General features: G+C 45.4%; 1 protein-coding gene across 1 annotated transcript in view; it reads right to left on the reverse strand.

Annotated features, from left to right (window-relative positions):
- si:dkey-91i10.2 (uncharacterized protein LOC555224 homolog) overlaps positions 1 to 6,759 on the reverse strand; it is a 42,273-nt gene extending 35,514 nt beyond the window's left edge. Inside the window, 1 exon segment of the mRNA XM_028808309.2 lies at positions 6,550 to 6,759. The gene's annotated coding sequence lies outside the window, so the exon portion shown is untranslated.
- Positions 6,760 to 9,135: the final 2,376 nt, after the last annotated feature.

Below are 9,135 nucleotides of genomic sequence, written 5' to 3' on the forward strand. Positions count from 1 at the left end.
ATAATTAATTATCTACGTACAGTACTTATTACATGTACATAGTTCAGTGTCACTGTACACACATTTTACTGTATACAGTTTTTCTTGCATTGTACGTATTTATTGCTGGTGGCCTGTCTGTCGTAATGGTTGTAACATATGTGATATCGGAGACGCTCGATATCTTTAAAATAATATTCAGGTTTTACTGTATATAAACTGTGTTTACATACATAATTTCAACGAATCTTACCTAATATCTAAGAGAATACAAAGGGTTTATGCTGTTTAAGTGTGCGGGAAATGTTTATAATAGTGTGGGAGAGTTTATAAGGGCTTAAAATATATAAAAAGAACCATATGAACATATGCTTTCTACTTCGCGGATTTTCACCTTTTTCTGGAACGCAACCCCCGCGATGGAGGAGGGATTACTGTACGTGTAAGTTAGCAGAAGTGTATTTCTTAAAACTGTGAAAATACTGACCATTTTTTATCTGTAAAAAGCACCGTGTGCTCCTACATGTTACAATCCAGGGTGTGACTGCAAGCTCTAACGATCAATGTATGACCTCAAAATGAACTGCTGCGTTTTTTCTTTTTTCTTCTTGAGTGTTAAAGGACGTCTCGGCTTCCTACTAGCAGGCTGACGTTTTGTAGCTACTTATCGTGACAGGGTCTGCAGGCTGCTGGCAGGCTGAGGGTCTGCAGCCTCCTCTCACCAAGAATAAAGAAATTGATTTTTATTTTATATTGGTGTCTGTTTCCTTGTCGTTCCCGACTTTCAGCGTCCACACCCTCAAATGGCATCAACATCTGGTGAAATACGTAAAACAAAATACTCTGTGGGTGATGTTTTGTGTTATCATATTGCTGAGTTGGACTCTTGAGTTGTCAGATTTTGATGCAAGTGTTCTGGAGATCGAAATCGAAAGTGAAGGACTAGCATAAGCTGATCGTGCTGCTGAACATGTCCGTGTAGCCAGCGTTCACCTGGGAGGACCATCTCTTACGATAACATGAGGTACAAACCAGATTGTGTCACACTGCTACTGCCGTGCGTATTCCTGCTGGTCATTCAGCTGCCCCTAAGCATCCTCTGCTGCCAGAGACACCGAACAGGCGCCGATAGCAGCCAAGGCATGCGGCTTTTTGCTGATTTATGTGTGAAAGTATTGCTTTGGGCGGCACGGTGGCGCAGTGGTAGCGCTGCTGCCTCGCAGTTAGGAGACCCGGGTTCGCTTCCCGGGTCCACCCTGCGTGGAGTTTGCATGTTCTCCCCGTGTCTGTGTGGGTTTCCTCCGGGCGCTCCGGTTTCCTCCCACAGTCCAAAGACATGCAGGTTAGGTGGATTGGCGATTCTAAATTGGCCCTAGTGTGTGCTTGGTGTGTGGGTGTGTTTGTGTGTGTCCTGCGGTGGGTTGGCACCCTGCCCAGGACTGGTTCCCTGCCTTGTGCCCTGTGTTGGCTGGGATTGGCTCCGGCAGACCCCCGTGACCCTGTGTTCGGATTCAGCGGGTTGGAAAATGGATGGATGGAAGTATTGCTTTGTGTGCTTTTCAGAAAACTGGAAAAAATATTCAGCCCTCAAAGAGTTAAACAGATTTTGTAAAGTTAATGAATTGTCTAAAAAAAAAAAAAAGATTTTCTCCGTTCTCTGAAGACTTTGACGGATTATCAAATGTAAATTTCTTGTTTCATTTCCGTGGCGAGGCCTCCTCCTCCCATGTGCCAGCGGACGGCCGCGACTCCTGCAGCAGGCCTCTCTACGAGGCTATCCGTTTCCAGCCTCACGTTATCTTAGTCACGCACTTCTCACCGATGGAAATTTTACAATCTGATCATCATCAAGTTCCATTTGAGGACTGAGGTCTGGCGGCAGAGTGTTCACATCGGGCCCTTTCTCGACACACACAGGCACTAGCGGCGGCAGTGGGAGACTCCTAACGTGTCCCCCTGTCAGTGAATGTGACTGTGCCCTGAATATACCAGCTGGCACTTCTTCTGGTTTGGTTCCTGCTTTGCGCCTTTTTGCTTTCAGGACGTCTCCCAACTTTGTTCAGGTGGGGAAAAAAACAGGCTGAGGGAATTGATGGATTGAATATTCCATATCAGCAGCTCACCTATTGTGTGATGGACTGAGGTGCATATCTGATGTACAAAGAAAGAGAAAGGAAAGTCTTGTCACCCGATATGAAACCCCAGTGCCCTCTGGCTACACAGGAGGCTAATATCCCCTTACTGGAAAGCTCACCATATCACAGCAGTCTTTCATTTCAAAAAAGAAAAAGCAGTGGCCTCCACATTCAGATTCTAACGTGTCGCACTGCGGTCAAAGCTGGAATTTGCACAAACCACATCAGGGTTCTGCCGAGCAGACTCAGGTGAGAAGGTCATGGCGACTACTTGTGAACGGGTCTAATGGACGTCAGAAACTGAGACAAACACAACTGTGGGGAAACGATCCTGAGGATGATGATGGTGGACACCGTCCTGTTCTCTACAGCTCTGTGTCAAGTAGTTTCTTCATTGTTTAGGTTACATACTGGTGTCGGTGGTGTAGACTTTGGTTCATTTGTTTTTTGATTTAATTCCATTTTGGAAACGTTATTGTTGTTTTGTATGGGGGTGCTGTTATTTTGGACAGTACTTTGTTCACCATATCTACAGGGATGGCAGTCAGAGACAACTGCATACTCACATTCCTCCCATTCGAATCGAGGGGATAGGACTGGTGAGCGTTGTTAGCCTGAATGGCCCGCTCTCATCAACGTCTTTCTAAAGCTCTAATGGCGTTAACTTTAAAATGACTTCAACAAGAACACAGGGACACCATTAGAAACTTGTGAAGGGTAAGTTGCACACAAACATTAGGAAGCTTTTCTTCACAAGGAGAACCACAGACACAAGGAATAAGTGACCAAGCAGTGTGGTGGTCAGGAGGACTTTAGGGTCCTTCAAAACTTGACTTGATGGTATTTGGAGGAATTGAGTGGATAGGACTAGTGAGCGCTGTTGGCCTGAATGGCCCGCTCTCATCAACGTCTTCCTAATGCTCTAATGGCGCTAAGCTCATCATATTTCTAGGTGCTTGGCTCTGCACTTCCTCCAACATCTATTGGTGCGTCTTGGCTGCAGTCATCCAGGAGCTTGATTCGTATTCAAGGTAGACAGACTCTTACCATATCTACGGGGATGGCAGGAATGGCAGTCGGAGACAACTGCATAGTCCCATTCCTCCCATTAGAATTGAGTGGATAGGACTGGTGGGCTTTGTTGGGCTCAATTTGACAAATGAGAGGAGACCACTCAGTCTGCATGTCACTTGTCTGTTTAGCTATTGGTGGAGCTGTCCCAACATCTCCTCCAGATTCTTCTCAACTCTGTCAGGGCGGGTGTCGACCATCGTCGAAATTCAGAGGTAGAGGACGGTAATTAGCTGTAAACTGTGACAAAACTCAACTGTTACACTTTAGTTTGACTCTCTTTGCTTGAAGGAAAGTTCGCTTTGTCGATGTGACAGCGAATCCCTGCACATGTACAACAAGCAATGAAGAGCAAACAACCTCTAAAATGGCATCGAAATCTGGCGAGAGACCAAAGCAACTGCACAAAACAAAACGCCCCATGGACGATGATTTGCGTTTTATCGCTGAGTCGAGCTCTGACTTGTCGGCCTTCGATTCTGAGAGCAAGTGACCTGGAGATGGAGACTGCAAACGAAAGTGAGGTACCAGCATCACCCAATTGGTCCCCAGCTGATTGTGGTGCTGAACATGTCTATGTAGCTGATGCGTTTGTGTCTCATTACAACTGGCACCAATGCCTACCTGCCATGTGAAGACAGCTGGCCCTCGAGCCGCCGAAAAAGGCGCCAACAGCGGCCACAGTACGCAGGAGCAGACATCTCATGTTGAAGTATGTGTAAAATCCATCGCCATGTGTGCTCGTCAGAAATCTGAGTGTTTTGGAAAAAATATTCATGTTGTTAAGGTTCCTGCTTTAACTCCATGTCTGGTCCCACAACTCTCTGCGTAAAGAAGTTCATCCTGGCTTCAGTCTTAAACTTAAACTTCAGACTTAAACTGTCTTAGACTGCTGTCACCATCCTGCTCCACTGACAGACTGAGGAGATTATTCCTCCTCCACACCATGTGACTCTTCAGTTCCACCGGGGGGGTAAACGTTAACATTATACAAAGTTATTGACTGTCTGTATACCTGCATTGTTATCACTCTTTAATTTAATATTGTTATTATCAGTATGCTACTGCTGGAGTATGTGAATTGGGATTAATAAAGTACAGTGCATCTGGAAAGTATTCCCAGCGCTTTATCACTTTGTCCACATTTTGTTATGTTACAGCCTTATTCCAAAATAGATTAAATAAATTTTTTTCCTCAGAATTCTACACACAACACCCCATAATGACAACGTGAAAAAAGTTTACTTGAAGTTTTTGCAAATTTATTAAAAATAAAAACATTGAGAAAGCACATGTCCATAAGTATTCACAGCCTTTGCCATGAAGCTCCAAATTGAGCTCAGGTGCATCCTGTTTCCCCTGATCATCCTTGAGATGTTTCTGCAGCTTCATTGGAGTCCACCTGTGGTCAATTCAGTTGACTGGACCTGATTTGGAAAGGCACACACCTGTCTATAGAAGGTCCCACAGTTGACAGTTCATGTCAGAGCACAAACCAAGCATGAAGTCAAAGGAATTGTCTGTAGACCTCCCAGACAGGATTGTCTCGAGGCACAAATCTGGGGAAGGTTACAGAAAAATTTCTGCTGCTTTGAAGGTCCCAATGAGCACAGTGGCCTCCATCATCTGTAAGTGGAAGAAGTTCGAAACCACCAGGACTCTTCCTAGAGCTGGCCGGCCATCTAAACTGAGTGATCGGTGGAGAAGAGCCTTAGTCAGGGAGGTGACCAAGAACCCGATGGTATCTCTGTCAGAGCTCCAGAGGTCCTCTGTGGAGAGAGGAGAACCTTCCAGAAGGACAACCATCTCTGCAGTAATCCACCAATCACACTTGTATGGTAGAGTGGCCAGACGGAAGCCACTCCTTAGTAAAAGGCACATGGCAGCCTGCCTGGAGTTTGCCAAAAGGCACCTGAAGGACTCTCAGACCATGAGAAAGAAAATTCTCTGGTCTGATGAGACAAAGATTGAACTCTTTGGTGTGAATGCCAGGTGTCACGTTTGGAGGAAACCAGGCACCGCTCATCACCAGGCCAATACCATCCCTACAGTGAAGCATGGTGGTTGCAGCATCATGCTGTGGGGAACTGGGAGACTAGTCAGGATAAAAGGAAAGATGACTGCAGCAATGTACAGAGACATCCTGGATGAAAACCTGCTCCAGAGCGCTCTTGACCTCAGACTGGGGCGACGGTTCATCTTTCAGCAGGACAACGACCCTAAGCACACAGCCAAAATATCAAAGGAGTGGCTTCAGGACAACTCTGTGAATGTCCTTGAGTGGCCCAGCCAGAGCCCAGACTTGAATCCGATTGAACATCTCTGGAGAGATCTTAAAATGGCTGTGCACCGACGCTTCCCATCCAACCTGATGGAGCTTGAGAGGTGCTGCAAAGAGGAATGGGCCAAACTGGCCAAGGATAGGTGTGCCAAGCTTGTGGCATCATATTCAACAAGACTTGAGGCTGGAATTGCTGCCAAAGGGGCATCGACAAAGTATTGAGCAAAGGCTGTGAATACTTATGGACATGGGATTTCTCAGTTTTTTTATTTTTAATAAATTTGCAAAAACCTCAAGTAAACTTTTTTCACGTTGTCATTATGGGGTGTTGTGTGTAGAATTCTGAGGAAAAAAATGAATTGAATCCATTCTGGAATAAGGCTGTAACATAAGAAAATGTGGAAAAAGTGATGAAGCGCTGGGAATACTTTCTGGATGCACTCTATCTATCTGTCTATCATATAGTGCCTTTCATCTATCTATCTATCTATATGCTCATGCCCCCTGTTTCCATTGCTGTCCTCAAGCACGTGATTGACCCCTAAGCCGATCAACGATGCTGTGCATCTGCAGATGATAGTGGAGTTTCATTTCACATCATTACCAGGAGGTTACTGCACATCTGTAACTTACAATTCATAAATGTTACGTATTGGTGGGAATTGCTGTGTATTTTATGTTCCTTTTGTTGTTTTTGTGTGTCTTTGTGTTATTATTATTAATATTTATACGTTACTTCTGTCAATTTTCTTTAGTTTTGTATTGTGTCTTAGTTCCATATGGGTGGAGCCCCAGGAGGCGGGGCCACTCTGACATCACCACTCCTGAGCCCTCCCCTCCCCTCTATTTAGCCCCGGTGTCGTATCTGTGGAGTTCGCTTTTGTGTCCATGTGGAGTTTTCAGGGATGACACTGATGACACCCCCCCAGAGTGAGCCTGGACTTATTAATATAAAGTTGAATTTACAGTTGAGGATTTAGTTGATGGGTTAAACTTTTAAAATGCAGTTTAAGGATCAAGGATGTAGTAAGTTAACATATTAAGTTTAAAGATGTAAAATCTGATTTAGAAGTTTAAACTTACCCCATTTTGTCAAAGGCTATTTTGCAACACTGACAAGGATTTCCTCATGGGGTCCAGGCATCCGCTATCTGAAGCGCTTCAGGGAAACTTTGCAGACACTAAAAGAGATAAGAACAACAAGTTCTAATTAACGAGTCTGCACCATTGTGTGCGGCACCTCCATACATTTTTGTGCACTGTAACCACAAATGAACAAAAGGTTTGTGTCAGGGACACAGACAGAAAAAAAACCAAAATCAAATCAACATGCTGCGTTACCAAAAAAAAATAATAATAATAAAAAGAAAATCCAAACAGCACGTAGGATCAGAGGCAGAAACCGAGTCAAAGTGTTCCTTGTGCTAAAAGGACATTAACAGCAGGGCTCTGCATGGAGCGCTTCCGCCGACACCGAGCCTCCTTAATTACGGACCAAAGCAATCTGTCACCGCGGAGGTCAGCAGCGGCGCAATGAAAGCTCCCCTCGTAAATGGAGAACGCTACAGGATGTCATCTGGGATCAGATTATGCTGCTGATATGAACGCCGTCTACTGGGACTGCATTAAGAGCCTCCTTATTCATGAACAGCGTGCAGTAAATTAGTTAAGGGCACCGACATCTTTAACTCTTTAATGGCCATCCTCGCAGTCCTCGGTTTGTTATCTGTGTGTCTGCCGCAGACTCCCTTTTAAAATATTACTTTGTGAAATCCGCTAAGTTGTTGAGCGGCGGTCATAAATGTCAAGTTTGCTTTTATTGTCACGTGTGCACTGCAATTCAGATGAGCATTCAACACGCTGCCACATTGGGGTCCTATGATCAGCAGCTATTAGTTAGTCAGAAGACCTCTGGGTTCTCACAAATCATCATATTGGCCACAGTGGCCCCTAACACACCGACTCCACGCCTAACCAGGGTCAAGTCAAACACAAACACTTTTTATTTTATTCCAGAAGAGCATCTCACAACCCTGGGTAACATGAGTGGCGTTTTACTTTGGAGGCAACTGAGGCCCCTTCTTCAGGCATATTGATTACAGTGGGGGGCAACCAGAAAATGCCTTTAAACTGGTGACGACGGTTAAAATGGACAATCGGCCAGTATGTATTTACTTAATACATTAATGGGGCCAGCAATGTACACAAGGGGAGAAGTCGCTAGTCTGATGCAAGGAGAAGACGCCTTAAAGCTTAGGTGGAGTGGTGGCTCTGAGGCTAAGGATCTGCACTGGCAATCGGAAGGTTGCCGGTTCGAATCCCGTAAATGCCAATAGGGACTCTGCTCTGTTGGGCCCTTAACCTGCAACTGCTGAGCGCTTTGAGTAGTGAGAAAGGCGCTATATTAATGCTTTATTAAATATATAAAAGAATTATTAAAGCTGCCAGTCGGCCTGCTGGGGTGTGTTGGATGACATTCTGTCCGCACTCTGAAGTCCATCGAGTGACCTGATGGCTTTTACACGGCACCACCGCATACTTTACTGCTACTCGGAGGTTTGTTACAAACATGGAGGATCAATCGATTCTTAATAAAATAAAGACATGCGGAGCGCAGCTCATCTGATGCTAAAAGACGGCTTTTCCGCTGATGAAACACAAAGAAGTCGCTGATGAGATTTGTTTTCTTTCGGTAATTTAATGACCCACAGATGTTTCCACAAGCTGCATTAGAACCGACGGAGATTTCAGGGGGAAAGGCATCTAATTGCACCCCCACGGGGATTCACTTCAATCAATATGCATAAAGTGTAATGGAAAAGCGACTTCAATTTGTGTTTGTTACGGGGAGGAGGACGTAACGGCACCTGCTAGAGAAAGACACACACTTTCCTGTTCCAAACGAGTTTCCATTTCCATTTACCTGCTCGGCAGACGTGGTTATCCAAAGCGACTTACAAATGTGGTCAACACAGTCTGGGTGGACTGTCTGGGTACAAGTGTGACAGGACGAGGTGAAAAAATCGATCACCGCAAGTGAAGAGCTTAGAAGAAAATGCCAGCGAGTTACAACTCCTACGTTACAAAGCGGTTAAGACAGAAAGTCACTGAACAAGAGGGTCGGCAAACATTTCTTGGTGGGAGCCACCAGTTTGAATTGCACCAGCCAGGAGCTACATGTGAAGAGAGTCTGGACTGAGATTTGATGCCACGCAGAGGTGGCAACACCAGACGCCATTCATCAGCAGACCTGAGCGGTTGAGAAGGAGCGCAGGATCCTCACAAGTGTCTCCATACACACAGGGGCTGACCTGTGGACTACTCTGTGCCACCACAGGGAGCTGATGTAGTGATCTGAAAGGAGAAGTGACACGTGCCCACCTTGGCCGATGAGCACCATTTTAAATCATCTGCTGTGGCTCGGTGACACATGCCACTGTGTCACTAAATTACTGAGTGTCATGTACTTAATCGTGTCTAATGAATCCACCACCATGTGAAGTCCATCCTCTTCTCCTGCCAAGGGTCACGTTGGCAACGTGCAGAGTCATACTGACCATCAGCCTCTTCTAGTGCCTCCTGAACGTCTCCCAGGCACTGTCAAAAGATAGAAGGCCTCTGGTGTGTCCTGGACCTTCTTACAGAGGAACCACGGCTACTAAATCTCTG

This window comes from Erpetoichthys calabaricus, chromosome 8, assembly GCF_900747795.2.
Source record: "Erpetoichthys calabaricus chromosome 8, fErpCal1.3, whole genome shotgun sequence".
Lineage (NCBI taxonomy): Eukaryota > Metazoa > Chordata > Cladistia > Polypteriformes > Polypteridae > Erpetoichthys > Erpetoichthys calabaricus.